The sequence below is a fragment of the Erythrolamprus reginae genome, chromosome 3, assembly GCF_031021105.1.
Source record: "Erythrolamprus reginae isolate rEryReg1 chromosome 3, rEryReg1.hap1, whole genome shotgun sequence".
Classification (NCBI taxonomy): domain Eukaryota; kingdom Metazoa; phylum Chordata; class Lepidosauria; order Squamata; family Dipsadidae; genus Erythrolamprus; species Erythrolamprus reginae.
In genome coordinates this window covers 48,933,733-48,949,782 of record NC_091952.1, presented here as the reverse complement: position 1 = coordinate 48,949,782, position 16,050 = coordinate 48,933,733, and positions in this window count along the sequence as shown.

Here is a 16,050-nt window from a genome sequence, read left to right as displayed (position 1 = left end):
TGAAGGGGGCTTTGGACAATTCCTATTATGGCTTAATGGCTTTGTCATGGTTTGGATCTTGAGGGAGGGGTAATCCTCTCAGGTCCCCAGGACCATGTCTTTTGTGTTGTAGATAAGCTGGCTCAGCCTTTGTCTTTCTCTTGTAAATAGGTTGACACCAAAATATCTGCTGTGGGGGGAGGCAGGGAGCTGAGGCTCTGAGTTTACCTTTAGAAACATGTTTCTCCTTTAGGGAAAATATAATATTTTGCCTTTTTTAAATATTTCCTAGAATATTTCATTTTCCTAGGAGAGGGGTGGGTGCTAACTTCCTACAGGTTTTTTATTGACAAAAATCATTTAAGGGGGAAAAAACCTCAACATTGTTGCACAATGTCCTGAATTAGGCTCCAACTCTGTGGATGATACTTTTGTCCAGAGAATTATACAGACTATACCAGTGATGGCAAACCTTTTTTTCCTCAGGTGCTGAAAGCGCATACATCGCACTTGTGTGTGTGCCCACACCCATAATTCAATGTCTGAGGAGGGCAAAAACAGCTTTCCCTGCCCCCCTGCGAAATGGCCCATTTCCTGACTTCCGGTGGGCTCAGTAGGCCCATGTTTTGCTCTCCACAGGTTCCAAAAGCTTCCTTATTCTGGGGAGAGCGAAAATGCCCTCTCCTGCCAGCACAGAGGCCTTCTGGAAGCCGAAAATGCCCTCCCAGAGCCTCTGAATGAGCCGAAAATCAGCTGGAGCTAAAGCTAAAGCAACGGCTCACGTGCCGGCAGATATGCCTCCAGGTGCCACCTGTGGCACCCCTACCATAGGTATAGTGGACTACACTATACAGACAGGTGAATAGATAAAATCCATCATGCCCTGTTCTATGACAAGTAGATGCAAATACATACACCAGTGCTGGGATTCAACCGATTCGCACCAGTTTAGCCGAACTGATTGTTAAATTGTGGATTGGCTCCTCCTCTCCCCTCACTCCTTATCTCACCACCACCACCACCCTTGACCGATGCTATCAACTCCAGCGTGTGCTACTATGAAAAAACAACCTGGTTTTTTTCCATTTGGTCTTTTAAAACTGTGGAGAGTTATTATTATTATTATTATTATTATTATTATTATTATTATTATTTATTAGATTTGTATGCCGCCCTTCTCCGGAGACTCGGGGCGGCTAACAATAGTAAAAACAATATTATAGCGGAACAAATCTAATATTAAAAAGAAGCATATAAAAACCCTATCATATTAAAAAAAAAAACACATACATACCAAACATAAATATAAAAAGCCTGGGGGAAGGTGTCTCAACTCCCCCATGCCTGGCGGTAAAGTGGGTCTTGAGTAATTTACGAAAGACAAGAAGGATGGGGGCAGTTCTAATCTCCAGGGAGAGTTGGTTCCAGAGGGCCGGGGCCGCCACAGAGAAGGCTCTTCTCCTGGAGCCCGCCAAATGACATTGTTTAGTCGACAGGACCCGGAGAAGGCCAACTCTGTGGGACCTTATTGGTCGCTGGGATTCATGCGGTAGCAGGAGGTTCCGGAGGTACTCTGGTCCAATGCCATGAAGGGCTTTAAAGGTCATAACCAACACTTCGAATTGTGACCGGAAACTGATTGGTAGCCAATTGCCATGGACTTTATCATAGATCTGCCTGATAGCCAGGGTAACACTGTAATCCTGATAGTTATTGACTTGTTTTCAAAACAAGCCCATTCCATAGGCTTGTTTTATAGTAGTCCAGGACTACCATCTGCACAGAAACTAGCCAAAATGTTCATGGACCATATATATCACCTTCACGGGGTGCCACGGAGGATACTGTCAGACAGGGGAGTGCAATTTAATGCCAAGTTTTGGCGGAAATTTCTTGACATGATTGGATCATCACAAGGATTGAGCTCCTCCTTTCATCCCTCCAAAAACGGTGCGGTTGAGAGAACCAATGCCATGGTGGAACAGTACATCCGCTGCTACGTCAAACATCAACGACACGATTCTTGCAAAGTTAGACACGATTGCATTTTTTTTAGTCCCACAAACTTTTGTTTTCCTGCACACAATAGCAAAAATCACAACGGAGCTGCCAATCAGGTAGGGAAAACAATGCTTGGGGGGAAATGAGGGCATCTGGCTGGGGATGGGTGGGGCAAGCAGTGGAATCACAGGGGAGACTTTGGCAAGCGGCCGATGAGGTCGGCGGGAAAGCATCGTCTCCCAGACGAGCTGCTCTCCTTCCTGGAGGATTTCTTCCCGGTGGTGGCTCCTGGGCGGGACTGCTTCAGGCCACAACTCTGTGCATGCGCAGGAAGCTGAAGGGTGGGTGCGTGCAGGCTCACCTCCCCCCACCGGAGCGTTCCAGTAGGGTCGCAAATGGCTGCCCTTTACTGCCTCCTCCTCTCTTCCCCTCCATTGCAGCAATCTAGAACAGTGTTTCCCAACCTTGGCAACTTGGACCAGGGTATCTGCGAGACTACCTTCTGCTGCACAAATCCCAGCGGCTGGTTAGGTCCCACAGAGTTGGCCTTCTCCGGGTCCCGTCGACTAAACAATGTTGTCTGGTGGGACCCAGGGGAAGAGCCTTCTCTGTGGCAGCCCCGACCCTCTGGAACCAGCTTTCCCCAGGGATCAGGACTGCCCCCACCCTCCTTGCCTTTTGTAAACTTCTTAAAACCCACCTGTGCGGTCAGGCATGGGGAAACTGAGACATGCCCCCCCTTGCCTATGTAGCTGTATGTATGATATGTTTGTGTGTATGCTTTGTTATATATTGGGGGTTTTAGGCTTTTTAATGTAAAATTGTTATTTTAAACTTTAATATTAGATTTGTTACTGTATATTGTTTTTATTATTGCTGTGAGCCGCCCCGAGTCTGCGGAGAGGGGCGGCATACAAATCTAATTAATTAATTAATTAATTATAACAATAATAATAACAAAAACAACAACAACAACTTGAAGATATTTGGACTTCAACTCCCAGAATACCCCAGCCAGCAAATGCTGGCTGGAGAATTCTGGGAGTTGAAGTCCAGATATCTTCAAGTTGCCAAGGTTGGGAAACACTGATCTAGAGGCTCACCCAGTTCATTCTTCCCATTGAGATCTGCAAGGCATCCCCTCCCCTCTTCAGTTATCCAACCTGTCCCTTGTCAGTAAATTCTGCCATCTAGCTAGTGACAAGTGACTCAAGGCAGCAGCTGTGTCAGCTCTTCCTTTACTCACTCTCTCTCTCTCTCTGTCTCCCTCTTTCCTTCCGTTCTTGTCGCTCTTCATATTGGGGCCCTGTGCTTGGCTTACCATGCAAAGTTGCAAATCGAGGATGAGGATTCAGATTATCTGGAGTTCAAGGGTGGGTTCCTTTTACTTTTTCCTACCGGTGCACATTGCGATGTTTCGCCCACCTTGCACAATTTCACTTCCGGGCATGCTCAGAGGGACGGTTTTATTTCCGAGCATGTTCAAAGAGCCGAAAAATCACCAAAAATTACCTCAAAAATATGGCGGCACACACGGACAGGCACAGACGGCACCGGAGCCATCGCACCAAAATTGCATTATCGGCAGGCCACTACCGGAGTACCCACACTGCACTGCACTGGTAGGAACCTACCTCTGGAAGAGTTGCACAAAAGACTTAATTCCTTGATGGCATAGCGTCCTTCTGATCTTTATAGCTCAGCTCTCTTAGCCCTTTTGCACACATTCTTGACCATGGTAGACGTGAGGCAAGATGTGGGCGCAGAAGAGGAGGCCCAGCAGTAGTCTCTGTACCTCCAAGCAGCTGCCTCCTATTTTTACAAAGCACGGGTTTGTTTCTAAATCTCCCTGACAAACTATTCAAAACAATCTTCTCCATCTAATTCTAATGTGAAATGAGACAGTTCAGAATAAGAACCTAAGAAGAGCCATGCTGAGTCAGGCCAAAGCCCATCGAGTCCAGCATTCTGGCATTGGACCAGATTACCTCCGGAACCGCCTGCTACCACATGAATCCCAGCAACCGATAAGGTCCCACAGAGTTGGCCTTCTCCGGGTCCCGTCGACTAAACAATGTCGTTTGGAGGGCCCCAAGGGAAGAGCTTTCTCTGTGGTGGCCCCAGTCCTCTGGAACCAACTCCCCCCGGAGATTAGAACTGCCCCATCCTCACTGTCTTTCATAAACTACTCAAGACTCACTTATACTGCCAGGCATGGGGGAGTTGAGATATTCCTTCTCCCTAGGCCATTACAATTTATGCATGGTATGTTTGTGTGTATGTTTGGTTTTATAATAAGTGTTTTTAGTTGTTTTAGTATTGGATTGTTATATGCTGTTTTTATCATTGTTGTTAGCCACCCCGAGTCTACAACGAGGGGTGCATACAAATCCAATAAATAATAATAATAATAAAAGTTATTATTATTATTATTATTATTATTATTATTATTATTCTGTATCACACAGTGCCCCCCCCAATTGTCCATGGGGATCTTGAGCAGAAAGAGAAGGGAAAACCCTCCCTTTCCCTCTACCCCCAACAAGTGGTACTCAAGGGAATCCTGCCTGCCTCAATCAACATAGAGGCAGCACTTGGACATCCGTTTCAATAACCAACGAAACACTTGGCATCCATGAATCTGTCTAATCCTGCCTGGAAGCTATCAAGGCTGACAGCTGTCACAACCTCTTCCAGAAATGAATTCCATAAACCAACGACCCTCTGGGTGAAGAAATATTTTCCTTGATTTGTCCTCGCTTTCTTACCTATGAGCTTTAGGGAATGCCCCCTCGTCCTAGTATTGTGTGATAGAGAAAATATTTTTTCTCTATCCACCTTTTCTATCCCATGCATGATTTTATACACTTCGATCAAGTCACCCCTTAAATGCCCCTTAAAGGCTGAAGAGACCAAGGCGTTGCAACCTGGTTTCATAAGGGAGGTGCTCCATTTCCTTGATCATACTAGTTGCCCTGTTTTGCACCTTTTCCAGTTCCATTATAATATAATGTAATGTAATTGTAGGCCATTGTAGAAACAGGTAAAAGAACCCACAGACATTTCTGGAAAGTTGTTGAGTAGCTCCCGTTTTTAGTTTGGTGTGCTTTGTGAAGCCCTATTTACAAACCAAGTAATTAGACTTCCCAAACTAGACTTCCCAGTCTGGATTGATTAATTGGGTGGGTGGTTTAGCACTTGAAATGAATGGATTAAGATACTGCATGAAACAGAATTCCAAACGCACCCACTGTTTCATGAATTGGCTTTCAAATACTCCAGTTCTTTCAATACTAAATCTTGTGCCTGTGTGAAAAGCCAAAGAAATTGGACAATTCCACTAAAAGACAGATTTCACCTGACTATCAATCAAATCTTTCCTCTTCCACAAAAATTCAGCAGCCCTCTGTACACAGCCAGTTGGCTAAAGGTCACATTTTCCACTGTTTTGTTCAAATAGTTTATTTTTTGGGTGGGGTGAGCAATTAAGATGTATTCTCTTCTGCACAAATTGCAGTGGGCAAAGCAGCTAGAGGACACGCGGTTTTGTCACTATTGTTTTAAAGAGGAACACGATTTACAAAAGTTGTGTTACAAAACCAGAGCTTACAAAACATTTGTTAGATCAATTTTGGAATACAGCTCACCTGTCTGGAACCCGCATTGCATATCAGATATTAATACAATCGAGAGAGTCCAGAAATATTTCACAAGAGTCCTTCACTCCTCCACTCGCAACAAATATCTTATTCCACCAGACTTGAAATACTGGAATTAAATAATTTACAACCACATCACCTCCAATCTGATCTAAATGTAGTTCATAAAATCATATACCAAAATGTCCTTCCTGTTAATGACGACTTCACCTTCAACCGCAGCAATGCACGAGCTTGTAATAGATTCAAACTAAATGTAAATTGCTCCAAACTCAACTGCAAAAAATACGGCTTCAGCAATAGAGTGATCAATGCCTGGAATGCATTTCCTGACTCTGTGGTTTCTTCCCAAATCCCCAAAACTTAAATCTTAAACTGTCTCCAGTCGACCTCTCCCTGTTTCTAAGAGGTCTGTAAGGGGTGTGCATAAGCGTCCCTGTCCTTTCCCCCTACCGTCCCTGTCCTTTTGCCCTCTTTTATCATTATATTTTTTACTTATATTTATACAAGCTACTACTATCCTATATGTGTTTGATAAATACATAAATAAATAAAATAAAAATTGCTGGGGGGCTAGGCTGAGAGATGATGACTGCTATGAGATAAGATTAACTGTGAGCAAGTTCATGTATCTATTTTATTCCCCTTCCTTCTCATTGCAATGCACTATTCTCGTTAAATGGGAACAAGTTCATGTATCTATTTTATTCCTTTTAAAAATACACTATTCTCATTGCAAATTTGCAAGCAGTGCTGTATTTGCAACCCTTTGAGTTGAGACATGTTTACTTTAAAAAAAGCCCTGCAACAGTTAGATTCACTACAATAGTGTAGATTCTGCAGAAGTGCATTTTTTGCCTACTGGCCTACTTAATCTTTAGTTCTATGGTTGGCAGATGTTGAACAATGGCACTTAGAAATTTAAATCAGAAGATTGGGTGGCTTGGAATAAGAGAAGTTATAATCCAATATGTCTGCGAAGCAGATGTAAAACACCTGGTTACTTAACAAGAAACCAAATACAGTACTATAATAGACTGATGGATGTTAGCAATCCTAGCAAAAATACCTACTGCAACCAAACTGCAAAAAAACCCTCAACTCTTTTCTGCCATCTAGTGGTTGCTTGAATTTTTATGACATTTTTATGGTACTGTATATGCATTTTAGCAAATCTAAAGTTTTTCCTAATTGCCCCAACCTATGGACATATCCCAGAAAACCTTTCTAACTGCTATGTCTTTATTACATATCTAACCCACATTCTGAAGTTCCTCAAAAATTTTCAAATATTCTACGGTAGCATAGGGCTCTAGTGCAGAGGCGGGTTTCTCCCGGTTCGCCCGAACCAGTAGCAACCCACTGATGATGTCACGATGGCATCACGGAACTGGTTCGGTCTGTGGGCACTGCCATTTTTTTAAATTTCTGGGAGATTTTTTAATTTCGTATTTTCTTCTGAGCATGTGCAGAAGCAGAGTTCCTGGCACTGTGCATGTGTCACCAGCTTGTTTTTGGCTCTTTAAAAAATTGGGACTTTTTAGCACCGTGCGTTTTGTGTATGCACACAGCAGCGAGGTAAGTTAGAAGCCACCCCTGGTCTAGTGGTGAAGATGCTCACTTCCCATTCGGAAAGTTGAGGAAGCAGTAGGTGTTTCTTCCCTAGGGCACAAAGAAAAAAATATCTACAAGGGCATCCAGCCAATACAGTGATACCTCGCCTTACAAATGCCTCATCATACAAACTTTTTGAGATACAAACCCAGGGTTTGAGAGAGAGAGAGAGAGAGAGAGAGAGAGAGAGAGATCTAGAATATTTCATTCTTCTAGGAGAGGGGTGGGTGCTAATTTTCTATAACTATAAAGGTATCTTCTCTGGCATGTTCTTCGGCTCGCCTTTCAGGTGGGCCTCCAGGTACTCTCCAATGTGGGCTTGTGGGCACCTTCCAGCAGATAATTCATTTTGCATGTGAGAATTGCATTGAGGCTTAAGGAGGGGACCACTAGGTATTGAGAGGCTTCCCTTGTCTACCATCTCAAGCACATGAGCTCCTAAACTAAGAGTAATTATTAGGAGGAAAAGAATGGAACAGTGAAAGATGCCTGTGTTATACTACTTCTTAAAATATAAGAAGTAGTGCACAACATACACATGTTACATAAAATGATGATGATAATGATGATGAAGGAGGAGGAAGAAGAAGAAGAGAAAGAAGATGATGAAGATGAAGAGGAGGAGGAGAAGGAGGAGGAGGGGGAGGAGGAGGAAGGTTGGCTGCTGATGGAGGAAAATGCAGGTAGGTTTTGCCTACACTCAGGCCAACTGGTCAACCTAAATTCTGTCACTTTACATACCCTGCTGTAATCTGTTTTATCAAACTCTTCAGCCTTATGTTTTATCGTCAAAGCACAAGCACATACTTCAAAACACATGGGATGACTAGAGAAATCGAAAAGGAGGGAAAAGGCAATTTGGAGTGTGCTTGCAGATTCCTTTGTGTCCTGGATAATGAGTCGCGGAGTGTTCACTTAACAGCCAGGGCATATCACAATTCTGCATAATGTGTTGATACCATGGAGTTATTCCAAGTTATTGGAAAGATATCAACACAGCTGTAGCATGCATGGTAAGGGAGGCAAAAGCTATACAGCACAGAATATTAAACCAGAAAAGGACATAGGGCCTCTCGTTACACAATATATGAAAAACTACTGTAGTATTTCTCAAATATAGAGAATCCATTTCAAATGCCACCACTGGCAAATTGATTGTTACCCCCACAATTGGGAGTACTGAGCCCATGATAAGTCTCTAAGTGGTCATGACTACAGAACCAGATTTCATTGCTTTGGAAGAGTAACCAGAGGACACCAACGTGTGTACATCACCATGCAGTGCAAGTTGCTGTGAAATCTCTACCATGCCCAGGAGTTCTGAAAGTTTCCCCATCTTTCCATTTGAGAGCAGACTCCCAGTTCACAGGGCATCCACATCTTTCTCCTTTGTATCACCAACTTCTATGTGGGCAGGGTGTGCTTCCTTTTTTTCAGTGAAACCAAATAGTGGTTTCACATAATGGTTTCACACAGTGATTTAACCTCTTCTGCAATGACTTTTTTCTATTCTTTTTTCCTCACGTGAAGCAATTTCAAAGAATGGTTTATAACATAAACCACATTTGCCTGGGTTCACAAGCAGTACTTATCCCAAAATCAGGGATTGCCCATGAATAAATCACATTACATCTAAGTTACGGAGAGCTGTCTACTCTATTTGCTCATTCAAAAGTGCTGAGATTTCCATCTCCAGAGATTTTAAGAAGAGGCTGGGTAGCCATTTTGGATTACATTATCTTATGTTCCTATTAACTCATGGCTCCCAACCTTTTTTTGGCCATGCCCCACTTAAGCCTCTCTAAAATCCTGAGGCCTCTCCCCCCACCCATGGCATATACAGTAATTCTTATTATTCAAAAAAGTGAACTACTCACGCGGAGGAAGCCTAAAAGGCCATTAACTACGTTTAAACAAGGTTCCAATTGCCTCCATTAAAAATGAAACTGCCCCCCTCCGTGGGGCGTGGGCCCCCACGTTGGGAACCAGGGCATTACCTCCATGATTCTATGACTATAAGAAGAAACTATCCCAAAGCCAATTCCGTGCGGAATATTCTTATATCTCTTGAAGTTTTGTGGGTCACCCAAAGTAAGATTTTACTTTTTTTAAAAAATATTTTAATTGATTTTTATAATATAAAAACACACTCACAACATATAACAAGTGCTCAGTGATTGTGCCCACCACCAGACAAACATTCGTACCCACCACCAATCGGGGGGGGGGGGGGTGTTTTGTATAAATCATTTTAACCCAAGAGTGAAATATTTCTTTACATATTATAAAGTGATTCCAACTTGTTTCTTATAGCTTGGTCTCGGATCCTACTCACCATATATCGTCTTACCTTGTCCCATCGCCCCATCAGTTGTTCCAATTCAGTTTCATTAGTCAAATTCATCCTTTTGTCCATAATCTCAAATTGAATGTGGTCCACCATGTACCTGTACCAATTTTGCATTGTCCATTTTGTCGCGGTCCTTCCAACCTAAGACTATTACCACCTGAGCGCTTTCTATCGCTACTTGTTTTATTTCTCTGAATTCTCCCATCTCATTACTTTTAACTAATACTGCCATTTCCTTAGTAATTATGCATCTTATATTTAATATCCTATTAATATCCTCTTGCACTTTTTGCCAAAAATTCTGCACTACTGGGCATTCCCAGAGCATATGCATAAACACTCCTTTATCTTGACACCCATGCCAACAAATACCTTTAACATTCTGCTGAAAGTGTGCAAGTTGAACGGGTGTGTAATACCACTTATGTAATATTTTCCTTCTCATTTCCCTAACTCTTGTATTCTTAGTTTTCCTTATATTCTCTACTATATTTTTCATCTCTTGCACCTCTACTTGTATCTCATTTTGCCACCATTTACTCAATCCTTGGATCACATTCCCGTCTGACTACACTAACATCTTATATATATTGCTTGCTTGCGCCTTTGTACCCTCAATTTTTTCTCTTATTATTTTCTCTAACTCTATCTCCTCCCTAAATAGTGCTTCTTTATTCTCCCTTTCATTCAGATATTTACATATTGCATTTGTTTGTAGCCATCTTCCCTTACCCAACCACAATTCTATACGATTTCTACTTGGCCTCCCATCCTTCTCATATAACTGTTCTATCTTAGTTATCCCTCTTCCCTTCAACTCTCCTATAACCCTATTTAAATTTGTTTCGTTATCTCTATTTATTACATAAAGCGATGACAGTTTCGATTTATATACTGTAACCCTATTTTCCCCTGCCATTTTTTCCAAATTTCCATAGTCCCTTTCATGGGACCTATTAATTTATCTAAGTCGCTCCTATTCCACTTTATAAAAATTAATTCTCTATTCTTCATCCCGTTTATCTGTTTTTCCAGTTTCGCCCATTTATTTTCAAATAATTGCAGCTCCATTAATCTTTCAAATTGAAATGCTTCCCTATACAGCTCCAAACAAGGAATTCCTCATCCATCCTCTTTTTCATTCGCTATTAACCACTTTTTCCTTATTCTTGGTCTCTTATCTTCTTCAATCCAATAATTAGGTTTTTTATCCCACTCTCTAAACTTGGATGCTGATAGCCTCCCTGACAGTACGTCCATTAAAAAGGAAACTGCCCCCCCCCCTGTGGGGCGTGGGCCCCAGGTTGGGAATCAGGGCATTAACTCCATGATTCTATGACTGTAAGAAGAAACTATCCCAAAGCCAATTCCGTGCAGAATATTCTTATATCTCTTGAAGTTTTGTGGGTCACCCAAAGTAAGATTTTACATGACTCAATATGCTTCCAGACTTGGGCAGCTTAGGTATCAACTCTTCTTTTCTACACAAGACATTTTATATATATGCTGCCATTTTTCCAGCTCACATAAAAGCAGCTAAGAAACTTAAGTTGACAGGGGAATTCCGCTATCTTTTTTCTCACTGCAGCTCTTGCATTTCATGCAAAAGTTAATCAGAAGATGAAGAGCACAAGGTTGAAATGAGAGGAATGGCAGCAGGTGTATCAGAAGAAAACAGCTTGGAAGATGAATCTACAATAAAGTCAATTTGGAGGCATAATAGTTACAAGTAGGGGTGGGCTGCTGCGCAGACAGGGGGGGGATGCAGTGGGGTAGCGAAAATGGAGCTCCACCCCAGAGCACCCAATTTGCACTGAAAGAAGTTGAAAGAATATGCAGGGCATCCTGCATAAGCCACGCCCGCAGGGTGGTAGTAAAAATGTTGGTAGCCCTTCACTGATGACAAGCCATTGAATCAAGAATGCCCATCTGTGTGTTGAAAAGAAAAGTGACCACTCCATGAGTTGTATTGGCTACCGATTGGTCTCTGGACACAATTTAAGGTGTTTGGTCATGACCTATAAAGCCCTACATGGCTTAGGACCAGGTTACTTACGGGACTGTCTCCTGACTCATGAATCCCATCGATCGGTCAGATCCCATAGAGTTTGCCTTCTCCAGGTCCCGTCAGCTAAGCAATGCTGGCTGGTGGGGCCTAGGGGAAGAGCCTTCTTTGTGTCAGCTCCGGCCCTTTGGAATCAACTCCCTCCAGAGATTTGTACCGCCCCCCTCCTGGCCTCTTGTAAGGTTTTAAAAACTCAACGACAGGCTTGAGGCCATTGAGCATTGGCATCCTGCTCCAGCTGAATGTATGACTGTGATGGAATGAATGGTGGATGCCAATGGAGATAAAAACCAGAGAAGGAAAGAGAGATACCGGGAATATTTGTAGCCTAGATTAAATCAGCAGAACCACAGTCTGCATGCAAGCAATATTTCCAGAGACACAAGGGAAACTTTTATTTTTCAAATTTTCGCCTATCCCACAGATTCAAGGACACAAGCAAAAATTGAAGGTAATTGATTCCAACATCCATTGACCATTTTTTCAGATATTACCTGCTGTTTGATTATGATGATGATGATGAAGATATTATTATTATCATCATCATCATCATCATCATTATTATTGTCATTATTATTATTATTATTATTATTATTATTATTATTATTATAATTGACCACCATGATGAGTAGAACTTATCTAACTATAAAATAACCTGGGAACTTCCATACCATAGTTATGTCTTAGTTTTATTGCCGAAATGTGTGAACTTTAGCAGCTATCTACTGTATGTTTCTGAACACTTTTCAGAGATTTGTATCTGCCAGCTCCAGTAAATCTAAAAGTTTGGTTCAATGTCATCAGAAAAAACGTAAATTTGCAATGGAATTGCCCTCTGAGCATTACTGACCAAGCTCTTTTCCCTTACAGCAATAATTATAGTTAGTGATTAAGAATCAGGGTATCTGTTCAGTTTGCCCTGTCTGTCTACCCCATGAGAAAATGCTCTGATTGTGCCCACATGCTGCATGATATGAATCAGAGACTGAATGTTAACTTGTGCTAAGCTGACCACATCCTCTGTGAACGGTTGTCAGACGATGCAGTTGGCAGTGTGGCTCTTGGGTCATACCAAGTACTACTTGCATTAATGCTCAAAAATTGATAGGCTGAGAAGACTCTGTCTATTTATAACAGTCTGTAACTCTTTATTCTGTCTAGTTATAACAGTCTGTAACCTTTCCATGCTAATGATGGAGAACCAGAGACAAAAGGATCACCTGTCTTAACTTGGAGATGGTGAGTTTCTTCTTACTACTTTTTATTCTTCTGGTTATATATTCCAGGTAGAATTATTATATCTTTTAAAACTTATTCTTATGATTGGTTCAATCCATCACCATTCCAAGAAGTCAGTACGATTAAAGCCAGTGCAGTGGTACCTCGGTTCTCGACCACAATTCGTTCCAGAAGTGTGGTCGAGAACCGATTTGGTCGAGTACCGAATTAATTTATCCCATAGGAAATAATGGAAATGGATTTAATTGGTTCCCAGCCCCTGTTGATTCGCTGGGAACCAATTAAATCTATTTTCTTTATTTCCTATGGGATAAAAAATCTGAGGAGCTCTATAAGCGCTCCAAGCTGCAGGAAGGGTGGGGGCGGCTGCAATCCCGGCAGCTTCGGGGGGCTCCTTTCCTCAGTGCTTTGCCTTGTTACCTGTAGGCAGCTGCATCAACTTTCTCCTTCCTGGTGGCGGCAACGGCGGCGGCTTCCCTTCGAGTAGCAACCGCGCCGGGAACGTCACTTAATGAAGGGAAGCTGCTGGAGCGGCGGCAACTGCTGAGATGGCTCTGGCGGCTTCCCTTCATCACATGACGTTCCCAGTGCTGTTGCTCCTTGAAGGGAAGCCGCCGCCGTTGCCGCCACTGGGAAGGAGAAAGTTGATGCAGCTGCCTACAGGTACTGTAACAAGACGAAGCACTGAGGAAAGGAGCCCCCCGAAGCTGCCGGGATTGCAACCACCCCCACCCTTCCTGCAGCTTGGAGCGCTTATAGAGCTCCTCAGCCCCCCGAAGCTGCTGGGATTTCAGCCGCCCCTGGTGGTAACATTTCAGATAATGAACAAAATTTTCTGTGGCTGTTCGGTATCCGAATTTTTGTTTGGATATCGAAGGAAATTTTTGCTGAAAATTTTGTTCAGTATCTGAAATGTACGACAACCAAAGCATTCGAGAACCGAGGTACCACTGTATGTTGAGCAGTGAGTTCTGTATATTTGTTCACAAATAATGATTCCATATTTAAAGAGAGAAAAAATACACTTAAAGTCATGGATTAGACTTAAGTTGCCTTAGGAGATCTAGTAGCGTCCAGATATATAATTGTTTCTGCATCAACATAATGAAAACTCAACCTGCATATTTAAAAAAAGGTTAAATACCAAACCTGCTATCCTTGGGGCACTTCTTCCTTACCTGATGATTTCCTGCTGTGTGGAGGATTCAGTTCCTTGTATATTTGGAAGACAGTTTCTTGAGATAAGCTATTTAAGGTGGAAGAAATGACTTTATAATTGACAAAGCATTTCCTATATATCGTATTTTTGGAGTATAAGATGCACTGGAGTATAAAACGCATCTTAGTTTTGGACAAAGAATATAGGGGGGGAAATCTACCTATCAGATATTCATCTGGCTAGCCTCCTTAGTCTGGTCAGCTTCACCACATTATTTTATCCCCTGCTTAGGGCTGAAAAAAATATTCTTTGGAGGAAGTAGGAATGAAAATAAGCCTGAAATTGATATAGATATACAGTATACGTCTTTTTCCCCTCTCTTTCTTTCTCTCTCTCAATCTCTTTTTATCCCTCTCCCTCCCCTTCTATCTCTGTGTGCTGTGGAACAATTGTCACCCCCAGTGGAGGCTTCACTTCAGGTGACTCTCCTCCTGCTCTCACAACCCCCTAGCTGTCTTTGGACAATTTCTCTCCAACAAAATTATTAAAAATGTTACAATTAAGCAAAGATCATGTCCTAACAGAATATATTAAAATATAAATATACACTGCTCAAAAAAAAAAAGGGAACACTCAAACAACATAATATAACTCCAAGTAAATGAAACTTCTGTGAAATCAAACTGTCCACTTAGGAAGCAACACTGATTGATCATTTCACATGCTGTTGTGCACATTCAACTTTGTACAGAACTAAGTATTCAATGAGAATATTTCATTCATTCAGATCTAGGATGTGTTATTTGAGTGTTCCCTTAATTTCTTTTAGCAGTATATTATCCAAATTAACAAAGTTACCAGGCTACTAAGCCTTAATAAGTATGGTGATGGAGTAGAGATCTAAGAGGACATTTAGACTTCATCCAAACAACTTTAACTGTGAATTAGGATAATTTATTAGTCAGTTCAGAAATAATAAAACAATAGGTCAAAACCTCATGGAGAATTGATTTTACTTCCCATTTGGTATTTATACCTAGCTGAGAGTCAGTAGGCAAAGCTACTACCTATCTGTGGGATTATTGCTGAACCGAAAACAGAATTCCTCTTAAAAAGAATGTTATCAAGGTGCCTACAAGGATGCAGAGAAAGGGATTTAGGTATCTCATGATATCATTGCAAAAACTATATATAAGTCATTTGTGTCTTAATGCAACTGACACATTATCTAATGCATGCCATTTGTGTCATATTTTTGTGAATTTGATTAGAGTCCTATGTCATCCAGTGATGGGTAGCAATAGCAATAGCATTTTGATTTATATACTGTTCACAGGGAGCTTTATCGCCCACTCTAAGTGGTTTACAGAAAGTAAGCTTATTTCCCCCAACAATCTAGGTCCTCATTTTACCGACCTTGGAAGGATGGAAGGCTGAGTCAACCTTGAGCCTATTGAGATTTAATCTGCCAAACTGCTGGCAGCTGGTAATCAGCAGAAGTAGCCTGAAATACTGCACTCTAACCACTGCGCCACCCAAGCTCCTTCAGTAGTACCTCTCTCAGTCATGGGGTTCCCTGCTCTTACATTAGGAATTTTTTCCATTTTCCATTCTATATTAGCTTCTACTTTCCTGAAACATAAAGCTCTTTTTCAGCATTTTGGAACACAGAACATTTCTTGGCTTTCTGTGTGACACTCCAGCTGTTTAGAGAGTTTTGTCCTAAAGCAGGGGTGTTGAACTCATGGCCCACAGGGTGCTTAGATTTTAGAGGCCTCAGATCCAGCCTCTCCCAGCAAAAAATGGAGCCCAAGAGGGCCCAGCTGCGATGGCCTCCTGTGACCCTCTGCCAACAAAAACAGAACTCAGGAGAGATGCATGTGGCTCTCCTGGGCTCCGTTTTCCCTGGCACAGCGCTCAAGCCACTACAGGCGCTCCCAACATGAGGGACGTTGAGCTGTCCATGCCCCCCCCAAGGTCAAAC